The 9,872-nt window shown below is 32.7% G+C and overlaps 1 long non-coding RNA gene across 1 annotated transcript in view; it reads left to right on the top strand.

Annotated features, from left to right (window-relative positions):
- The window catches only part of LOC108540446 (uncharacterized), a 17,880-nt gene extending 8,243 nt beyond the window's left edge, over positions 1-9,637 (top strand). The window contains exons 2-3 of the long non-coding RNA XR_001888670.1: positions 3,850-3,974; positions 9,471-9,637. This is a non-coding gene — a long non-coding RNA (uncharacterized LOC108540446). The remainder of the gene's footprint in view (positions 1-3,849; positions 3,975-9,470) is intronic.
- The last annotated feature ends 235 nt before the right edge of the window (positions 9,638-9,872 follow it).

The raw sequence follows: 9,872 nt of genomic DNA, 5'->3' as shown, positions 1-9,872 counted from the left end.
TCCCTCCCTCCCTCCCTCCCTCGCTCCTTCCTTCCTTCCTTCCTTCCTTCCTTCCTTCCTTCCTTCCTTCCTTCTTTCCTTCCCTCTTTTCTTCTTTCTTTAAATTTCTTAAACTTAAATTTGTGAGTTATCTGGAGAAGCTCTAGTAGACTTTATTTATTTTTTATTTTTTATTTTTTTTCAAATTTTTTAAAATTATACTTTAAGTTCTAGGGTACATGTGCACAATGTGCAGGTTTGTTACATATGTATACTTGTGCCGTGTTGGTGTGTTGCACCCATCAACTTGTCAGCACCCATCAACTTGTCATTTACATCAGGTATAACTCCCAATGCCATCCCTCCCCGCCACCCCCATAATAGGCTCTGGTGTGTGATGTTCCCCTTCCAGAGTCCAAGTGATCTAATTGTTCAATTCCCACCTATGAGTGAGAACATGTGGTGTTTGGTTTTCTGTTCTTGTGATAGTTTGCTGAGAATGATGGTTTCCAGCTGCATCCATATCCCCACAAAGGACACAAACTCATCCTTTTTTATGGCTGCATAGTATTCCATGGTGTATATGTGCCACATAAAGAGAGGTTTACTGTCATTACTCATACAGGAAATAACTCTTGCTAAGATGATGAGGTACTTCCACGTTAGACAACATACGTGGATACTGATTTGCTATTCTAGTAACTTCTAGGTCTCAGTTGGCCAGGGTCCACCACATACTGGCTAAATGTGTTTTGGTTGTTTCATTTCAATAAAAGATATCAAACATTTGAGTTTCTAGTATTTTTTAAAAGTTCCAAGAGTTTATCTATCAAAGTTTATTATTACCTTGGTTAAGAAAGAATGGAAATGTTTAGGGAAATAGGTCTTATGAAGTTTTCCAGCCTATTTTTTAAACATACCCAAATACATATAAATAAATAGCATATGCAAACTTTGTGACCCTATTGTGTGAGTAAGCACACACAGATTTAAAACTGCCTGGATAAATCTGTTTATGGGACAGCATTAATGCTATATTAAGAAGCTTTAAAGAAATAAGGTGTCGGTTTCTCTAACGCATTTTTCCCCGTATCCACAAAAGTTGCTCTGAAAGAAACTTATCTACTTGAACTATCACAAACAAATTCTCATCTAAGATTAAAATTCAGACATTTAAATAAAATGATAGAAGGGAAAGAACAAATTCCCCGCAGTGGACAACTTAGAGTCTTCCTCCTCATGATGAATACCATTTGGCATGGAATATGACCACATTATAGACTTTGCTGATTAAAGACAATCTCATAATTACCTTTCTGTTTATCTTCCCATTTGTGCCAATGTACATTTTTAGAGGTATACAACTTATATTTAATTTTTCTATGTATGTGCATATCTTATCTCTGCTTTTGAATGAAAAGATTCTGATGTTAGGAGATGGTATAATTTTGCCTCTTTGCCACAATCTGCACCAGGAATCTTTAATTCAATTGGTGCTCAATTATTTTATTTTGTTTTTGCTATTCAACTTAACATTGATCTTAAGCAGTGCTGTGATTTCCATTGTCAACATCATTATTTAAATAACATTCATGTGCCGCTGTGCTGTGAAGGTTTCTCAGGAGTTGCATATGAATGTTCTCATTTAATTTTCAAAGCAACCTGGTGAACTAAGCCTTCCAAAATTAACACACTTGGCCATATTCCATTGGCTAATCTGGAATGCTCTGTGCATGTGCCATCTGCGAATGGAGTGAAAACATTCTGCCAAACCAACCAGATCATTGATGTTTTTATTTTTTAGCTTGATAATATATTTTCACGTAAGCAAGTAAAATGCACATTTGTTTATAAAACTATGGAGGCAAAATAATATTATGTAATACAGAGGATTTTTATATTTCCATGTTTGATCACAAATATCCTGCAAAAGAAAAAAGTTAATGAAAATATTAATAATTGTGATACACCTCTGAAAATCACACAGATATGGGTGTCTCAAATTTCTTAACAAGACCTTTAAATACCAAGAAAAATCTGTTTAGTTTTAACAACGCAAACAATGACTCACATATACTAAGTATAGCTTCCAGTCCCCCAAATATGTGTATATAATTTGTTAATTATCCAAATATATGAATTATATGACCATTTTAAAATAGACGGCAATATGTTAACTATACACACTCCTTTATGAAATTTGTAAACAATAGCATTGCAAAAATTACACATTTTATTTAATTTAAATAATTATATATTAACTGGATTTTTAATTCTGTTCTGTCATAAGAATAAGTTTATATGTGTGTAATTTAAAAATCTCATCATTTTGTAAAATACAGAAAACTATAGATAAGTACTGTTAGCATTTTGATACATTTTGATTCTATCTCACATGAGTGTATGTGTGTGTATATATATATACATACATGTATACATACATATATTTATAACATAAGTAATTGTGGTTATTTTTTAATATACTTTATTTTTTAGGGATGTTTTATGTTTATAGAAAATTTGAGCAGAAGGTATAGAAATTTCCTCTATACTCTCTGCACCTGTTATGCACAGCCTCTCCCACTATCAACATCCTGCACAGAAGTGGTACATTCGTTACAGTCCATGAACTTACATGGGCATATCATTATCACCCAAAGTTCATAGTTTACATGAGGGGTCACCTTGGCATATTCTTTGGGCTTTGACAAATGTATAACGACATGTATGCATGATTTCAGTGTTCTAAAGATTAGTTTCACTGCCCTAAATGTCTGTGCTGTGCCTATTCATCCCTCCCTTCCCCTCTACCCTCTGGAAGCCAGTGATCCTTTCACTGTCTTTGTAGTTATTTAATGTTAACATTATGTGAATAATTTAGTTTATAAACACATTCCATATTATTAAAAATGTCAAATTATAGTTTTATAAAATTATATAATATTTTTTGAGATATTATTCCCATATTTTTTTGCCATACAGTTTTAACCATTCTGATATTGTTGGATATTTACTTATTTTCTTTTTATTGCTATTATAAATAGTTCTCTTTGGAAAAATTTTGTTCATTAATTTTTGAAAAATATTATGTTTCTCTTAGCATATAGCACAAATGTTGAAGGCCATATTTTCCCATTGCTGAGACCAAAAAGGTTGATTTCATCCACTACTCCTCCATTTCTCTACTCCCTTAATTCAGATATGTCATCAAGCCTGTCAACTCTAACTAAAATCTATACCCAAATCCAATCATTTTTACCACATTCATATGGTAAATTACATTTGGAATGTCAAATAAACTGATACTTGAATAAGAATTATTTTTTAAATAAAAAAATTAACTTGAAAATTAAATTTTAAAAACTCATATATACTAGTGCCAATATAAAATACCAAGAAATATATTTAACAAAACATGTGAAAGATTACTCTATTGACAGTGTTGTATTGATAAAGAAATTGATTTAAAAAATCAATAAAACAGAATAGAGAGTTCAGAAATAGATCTGCAGAAATATGGTCATACATTTAATTTTTGACACAGTTGCAAAATAAATTCTATGAAAAGAAGTATTTTCAACAAATAATGTTAGCACAATTGGTAATCCATATATAAAATGTAAGTCTCATAAAACCTCACATCTTGTGCAAAATTGAATCAAAATTGATCAAGATCTATATGTAAAATATGTAAAATATTTTTTACATATCTATATTACAAGATCTATATATACATATCTCTATTACAAGATCTATATGTAAAATATTATACATTGAAGTAGTTGAAATTTAAAATAATTTGAACTATTAAAATATATTACCCTGCTTCCTTCTGAATTTCACCTAATAGTTACCACCATTGTTTTATAGATTCCTTAGGATTTTCTATACAATCAACATGCCCTCTGAAAATAGTGATATTCATGCTTATTCAATTTTTTTCAACATTGCTATGGATAAGATCTCCTAAACAATATTGAACAGAAGTGATAAGGGTAGGTATCCTTTTCAATCAAACTGTGGGGGGTAGGGGAAAAGTTATATAATATTTTTAAACTACCAAGTTTAAGTTGCTATAAACATGAAGTAGTCTATTTTATCTACAGGACTGTATGTTAGCCTCATGGTAATCACAAAGAAAGAAATTATAGCAGATAAACAAATAAGAAAGAGAAAACAAAGCTTAGCATCACAGAAAACCAACAAAACACAGAGGCAAACAAAAAGAGAGAAAGAAAGGAACAAACCATCTACAAAACAAACAGAAAACAATTAACAAAATGAGAGAAGTCTGTATTTATCAATAATAACTTTGAATAAGTATAGATTACACTTTCTAATTAAAAGGTATAGAGTGAGGCTGGACGCTATGGCTCCTGCCTGTAATCCCAGCACTTTGGGAAGTCGAGGTGGGTGGATCACCTGAGGTCAGGAGTTTGAGACCAGCCTGGCCAATGTGATGAAACCCTGTCTCTACTAAAAATAATAAATAAATAAACAATTAGCATGGCGTGGTGGTGGGTGCCTATAATCCCAGCTACTTGGGAGGCTGGGGCTGGAGAATCGCTTGAACCTGGGAGGCGGAGGTTGCAGTGAGCTGAGATCGGGCCATTGCATTCCAGCCTGGGTGACAAGAGCAGAACTCCATCTTGGAAAGAAAAAAAAAAAAAAAAAAAAGGATAGAGTAGAGAGTAGCTGCATGGATGAAAAGTGAGCCTAATTATATGCTGACTATAAGAAACCTACCTCATGATTAAAAACAAAAACAAACAAGATAAAAAATGAAATTGAAGGAATGGGAAAAGATATTCCCTGCAAGCAGAAACCAAAAGTGAGCAGAAGTAGCCATAACTATATGTAAACCTGACAAATACATGAATATTAAACAACATGTTTCTAAATAACCAATGGGTCAATGAATAAATTCAAAGGAAAATTTAAAAATCCCTTCAGACAAATGAGAATAGAAAACATCACATTAAACCCTATGAATCATAGCAAAAGCAATTCTAAAAAGGAAGCTCACAGCACTAAATGCTTACATAAAAAAAGTAGGAATGATTTTAAACAAAAAACTAACCATGCTATTTAAGGAACTAGAAAAACAACAACAAACTAAACCCAAAATTAGCAGAAGGAAAGAAATATTAAAAGATATTCCCTGCAAAGAGAAACCAAAAGTGAGCAGAAGTAAAGAGTGGCTGGATGGATTAAAAAATGAGGCCTAACTATACACTGAATGTAAGAAACCCACTTCACCATTGAAAACAAAACAAACAAAACAAAAAATGAAATGGAAGGAATGGGAAAAGATACTGTTTGCAAATGGAGACCAAAAGTGAGAAGTAGCCATAATTATAAGAGGCAAAATAGACTTTAAGTAAAAAACTGCAAAAAGAGACAAAGAAAAACATTATCTAAAGATAAAGGGATCGGTTAAACTAAAGGATATGGCAATTATATATACACCAACACTGGAATATGCAAATATATAAAGCAAGTATTTTTAGATCTAAAGGAAATGATAGATTGCAATACAGTAACACCAGAGGACTTCAACACTCCTCTCTCAACAATGGACAGGTCATGTACACAGAAAATCAACAAAGAAACGTGAGACTTAAGCTACATCATAAACCAAATTAGTCTTAGACATTTGGAGAACGTTCTATCCAACAGATGCAGAATACACATTCTTATTCTTCTCAACTGCACATGGAACATTCTCCAGGATAGATCATACGGTAGGCCACAAAACAACTCTTAACAAACTTAAGAAGATACAGTTCATAGTATCAAGTACCTTTTCAAACCACAGTGGTATAAAACTAGAAATTAACAACAGTAAAAATTTTGGAAACCTGACAAATACATGAAAATTAAACAACATGCTCCTAAATAACCAATGGGTCAATGAATAAATTCAAAGGAAAATTTAAAAATCCCTTCAGACAAGTGAGAATAGAAAACATCACACCAAAATGTACGAATCATAGCAAAAGCAATTCTAAGAAGGAAGTTCATAGCACTAAATGCTTACATCAAAAAATAAGAATGATTTTAAATAAAAAACTAACCATGCTCCTTAAGGAACTAGAAAACAAGAACAAAATAACCCAAAATTAGCAGAAGGAAAGAATAAATATCAGAGCAGAAATAAAAGAAATAGATACTAAAAAAAAAAAAAAAAATTAAGAGACAAATAAAACAGAATTGATTTTCCAAAAGATAAACAAAATTAACAAACCATTAGCTAGACTAACCAAGAAAAAAAGACTCAAATAAATAAAATAAGATATGGAAAATGAGACATTATAACTGATGTCACAGAAAAATAAAGAATCATAACAGATTATTACGAATAAGTATATGCCAACAAATTTGAGAACATAAACAGATAAATTCCTAGACAAACACTACCTACCATTAAATTATGAAGAAATAGAAAATTGAATCAGATCAATAACAAGTAAGGAAACTGAATCAGTAATAAGTATTCCATCCATCCATCTATCCATCTATCCATGTATCCATGTATCCATCCATCCATCCATCAATCAATAATAAAAGCCCAGAACCTGTTGGCTTCCATTGCTGAATTCTAGCAAACATTTAAACAGCTAATACCAAAGTTCTTCAAATTATTACAGAAAATTGAGCAGGAATGAGTGTTTCCAAACTTATTTTATAAGGCCAACATTATTACCCTGATTCCAAAGCCAGAAAAGACACACACAAAATGAAAACTACCGACTAATATCCCTGATGAACATAGAGATGTAAAATTCTCAACAAAATACAAGCAAACCAAATCAACAACACATCAAAAAGATCATTCACTATAATCATGCGGGACTTTTCCAAGGGATGCAAGCAACATATGAAAATCAACAAATGTGAAAACTCACATTGACAAAAATAAAAAGCATTTCAATAGATGCAGAAAATCCATTTGACAAAATTCAATATCCCTTCCTGATGAAAATACTCAAGAAGTTAGGCACAGAAGATACATATCTCAACACAAGGAAGGCCATATACGATAAACCCACAGCTTTCCTCCTCTTTGCTGAAAACTTTTCTGCTAAGATAAGGAATAAGACAAGAATGCCCACTTTCACCACTCCTATTCAATAGACAAGAAATTTTAGACAGAAGAATTAAGCAACAGAGAGAAATGAAAGGCATCCAAATTGGAAAGGAGGAAATCTGTCTCTGTTTGCTGAAAACATGATCTTATATATAGAAAATCCTAAAAACCCCAACAAAAAATTGTTTGTGATAATACATAAACTAAGTAAGTCTGCAATATACAGAATAGACATGAAGATTTCACTAGGGTTTCTATACATTAATAGTAAACTCTTTCTTAAAAAATTAAGAAAATAATTCAATTTACAATAGCCACACACAAAATATAAGGTATCTAGGAATAGGTCGGGCACAGTGGCTCACGCCTGTAATCCCAGCACTTTGGGAGGCTGAGGCGGGCAGATCACAAGGTCAGGAGATTAAGACCATCCTGGTTAACACGGTGAAACCCTGTCTTTACTAAAAATACAAAAAATTAGCTAGGTGTAGTGGCGACCCCCTGTAGTCCCAGCTACTCTGGAGGCCGAGGGAGGAGAATGGAGTGAATCTGGGAGGCGGAGCTTGCAGTGAGCTGAGATCTCGTCACTGTACTCCAGCCTAGAGCGAGACTGTCTCTCAAAAAAAGAAAAAAAAAAAAGAAAAAAAAATACCTAGGAATAAACTTAACGAGATGAAATATCCCTAGACTGAAAATTATAAAACATTGAGGAAAGAAACTGAAGACATAAATAAATGGTAAGATATTCTGTGTTCGTGGATTGGAAGAATTAGCATTGTGAAAATGGCTATACTACCCAAAGTGATCTACAGATATAATGCAGTCCTTATCAAAATACCAATGACATTCTTCACAGAAATAGAAAACACAATTCTAAAATTCGTTTGGAACCACAAAGGACCGTGAGTAGCCAAAGCAATACTGAACAAAAAACAGCTGGTGGCATCATACTACCTAACTTTAAAATATATTACAAAACTGTAGTAACCAAAATAGCATGGTTTTGGCATGAAAACAAACAGACAAAAAGAACAGAACAGAGAGCTCAAAAATAAATTTGTGCACCTATAGCCAACTAAGTTTCAACAAAGGTGCCAAAAACATACACTGGGGAAGAGACAGTCTCTTCAATGAGTGTTCCTTGGAAAATGGAATATTCACATGCACAAAAATGAGACAAAACCTTCACCTCTCAATATATATAAAAATCAACTCAAAATGATTAAGGACTTAAATGTAAAACCCAAAACTATGAAATTACTACAAGAAAACATAGCATAAACACTTTATGACATTGGCCTAGGTAATAACTTTTAAATTAAATCTTAAAAGCTCAGGCACCGAAGAAAAAATAGACAAACAGGACTGCATCAAAATAAAAAACCTTTGCACTGCAAAAAAGACAGCAACAAAGTGAAGGGATAACCTGCAGAGTGGGAGAAAATATGTGCAAACTATACATTCAACAAAAGGTTAATATCCAGAATGTACAGGGAACATAATAGCAACAATAAAAACAACAACAACAACAACACGCAAATGATTCAATTTAAAATGAGCCAAAGACATCTACAGACATTTCTCAAAATAAGACATTCAAATGGCCAATATGAAAAAAGTGCTTGACACATTAATTATCAGGGAAATGCAAATCAAAACCACAATTAAATACCACCTCACTTCAATTAAAATGGCTATAATAACAGTAAAAAAGGAAACAAGTGTCAGTGAGGATGTGGTGAAACGGCAACACTTACACACTGTTGGTGGGATTGTAAATTGGCACAGCCATTATGGAAAGAAGTGTGGAGATTCTTCAAAAAATGAAAAACATCGCTACCATAGGATCCAGCAGTCTTATTGCTGGGCATATATCTAAAGGAAATATAATCTGTATGTCAAATAAATATCAGCACTCCCATGTTTATTGTAGCACTATTTATAATACCCAAAGTATGGGATCAACCCATGTTCAACAATGGATGAATGGATACAGAAAATATGGCATATATATATATACACACACACATATATACATATAACAATATATGTATATATACATATGTACATATACTATTTATGTATATACACTATATATACATACAATAAAGTACTATTCAGCCATAAAACATTAAGTCCTGTCATTTGTAATAACATAGATGAATCTGGAGGACATTATGTTAAATGAATTAAGCCAGGCACAAAAAACAAATACTGCATGAGCTAATGCAAACATGGAATCTAAAGGGGGAAGAAACAGTTGATATAGAAGTAGAGAGTAGGACAGTGTTTACCAGAGATAGAGGATGGATGGAGAGAGGGGAGGATGGAATGAGATTGATCAAAGGGTACAAAGTAACAATTAGATTGGAGGAATAAAACCTGGTGTTTTATTGCACAGTCAGGTGAAGATGGTAACCAGTAAGGCACTGTATATTACAAAACAGGTGGAAGAAGAGAGGCTGTTGAATATCCTCACCACAAAGAAATGACAAGTGCATGAGGTGATCATCAAGTTAAATTCCTGATCTGATCATCATACAACATACATATGTATTGAAAAATCAAATTTTACCCCATAAATGTGTACCATTACAGTGTATCAATAAAAATAATCATTACAACTGAAGTTGCATAGTGATTTCATAATGTACTCTTTACCCTTTCATAGTTTTTCCCCTTGGAATTATTTAGCAGACCTTGGAGAAGTCTGAGCGCTGTTTTAAATGTCTATTTCTCCTTGTCATGTGACCATTCGTTAAAATTGGTCTTTAAAATTAGAAAGGCTCAATGTGCATATCTT

This window comes from Rhinopithecus bieti, unplaced genomic scaffold (genome assembly GCF_001698545.2).
Source record: "Rhinopithecus bieti isolate Rb0 unplaced genomic scaffold, ASM169854v2 scaffold_19603, whole genome shotgun sequence".
Taxonomy (NCBI): Eukaryota; Metazoa; Chordata; class Mammalia; order Primates; family Cercopithecidae; genus Rhinopithecus; species Rhinopithecus bieti.
This window is presented reverse-complemented; position numbering and strand designations above follow the sequence as displayed.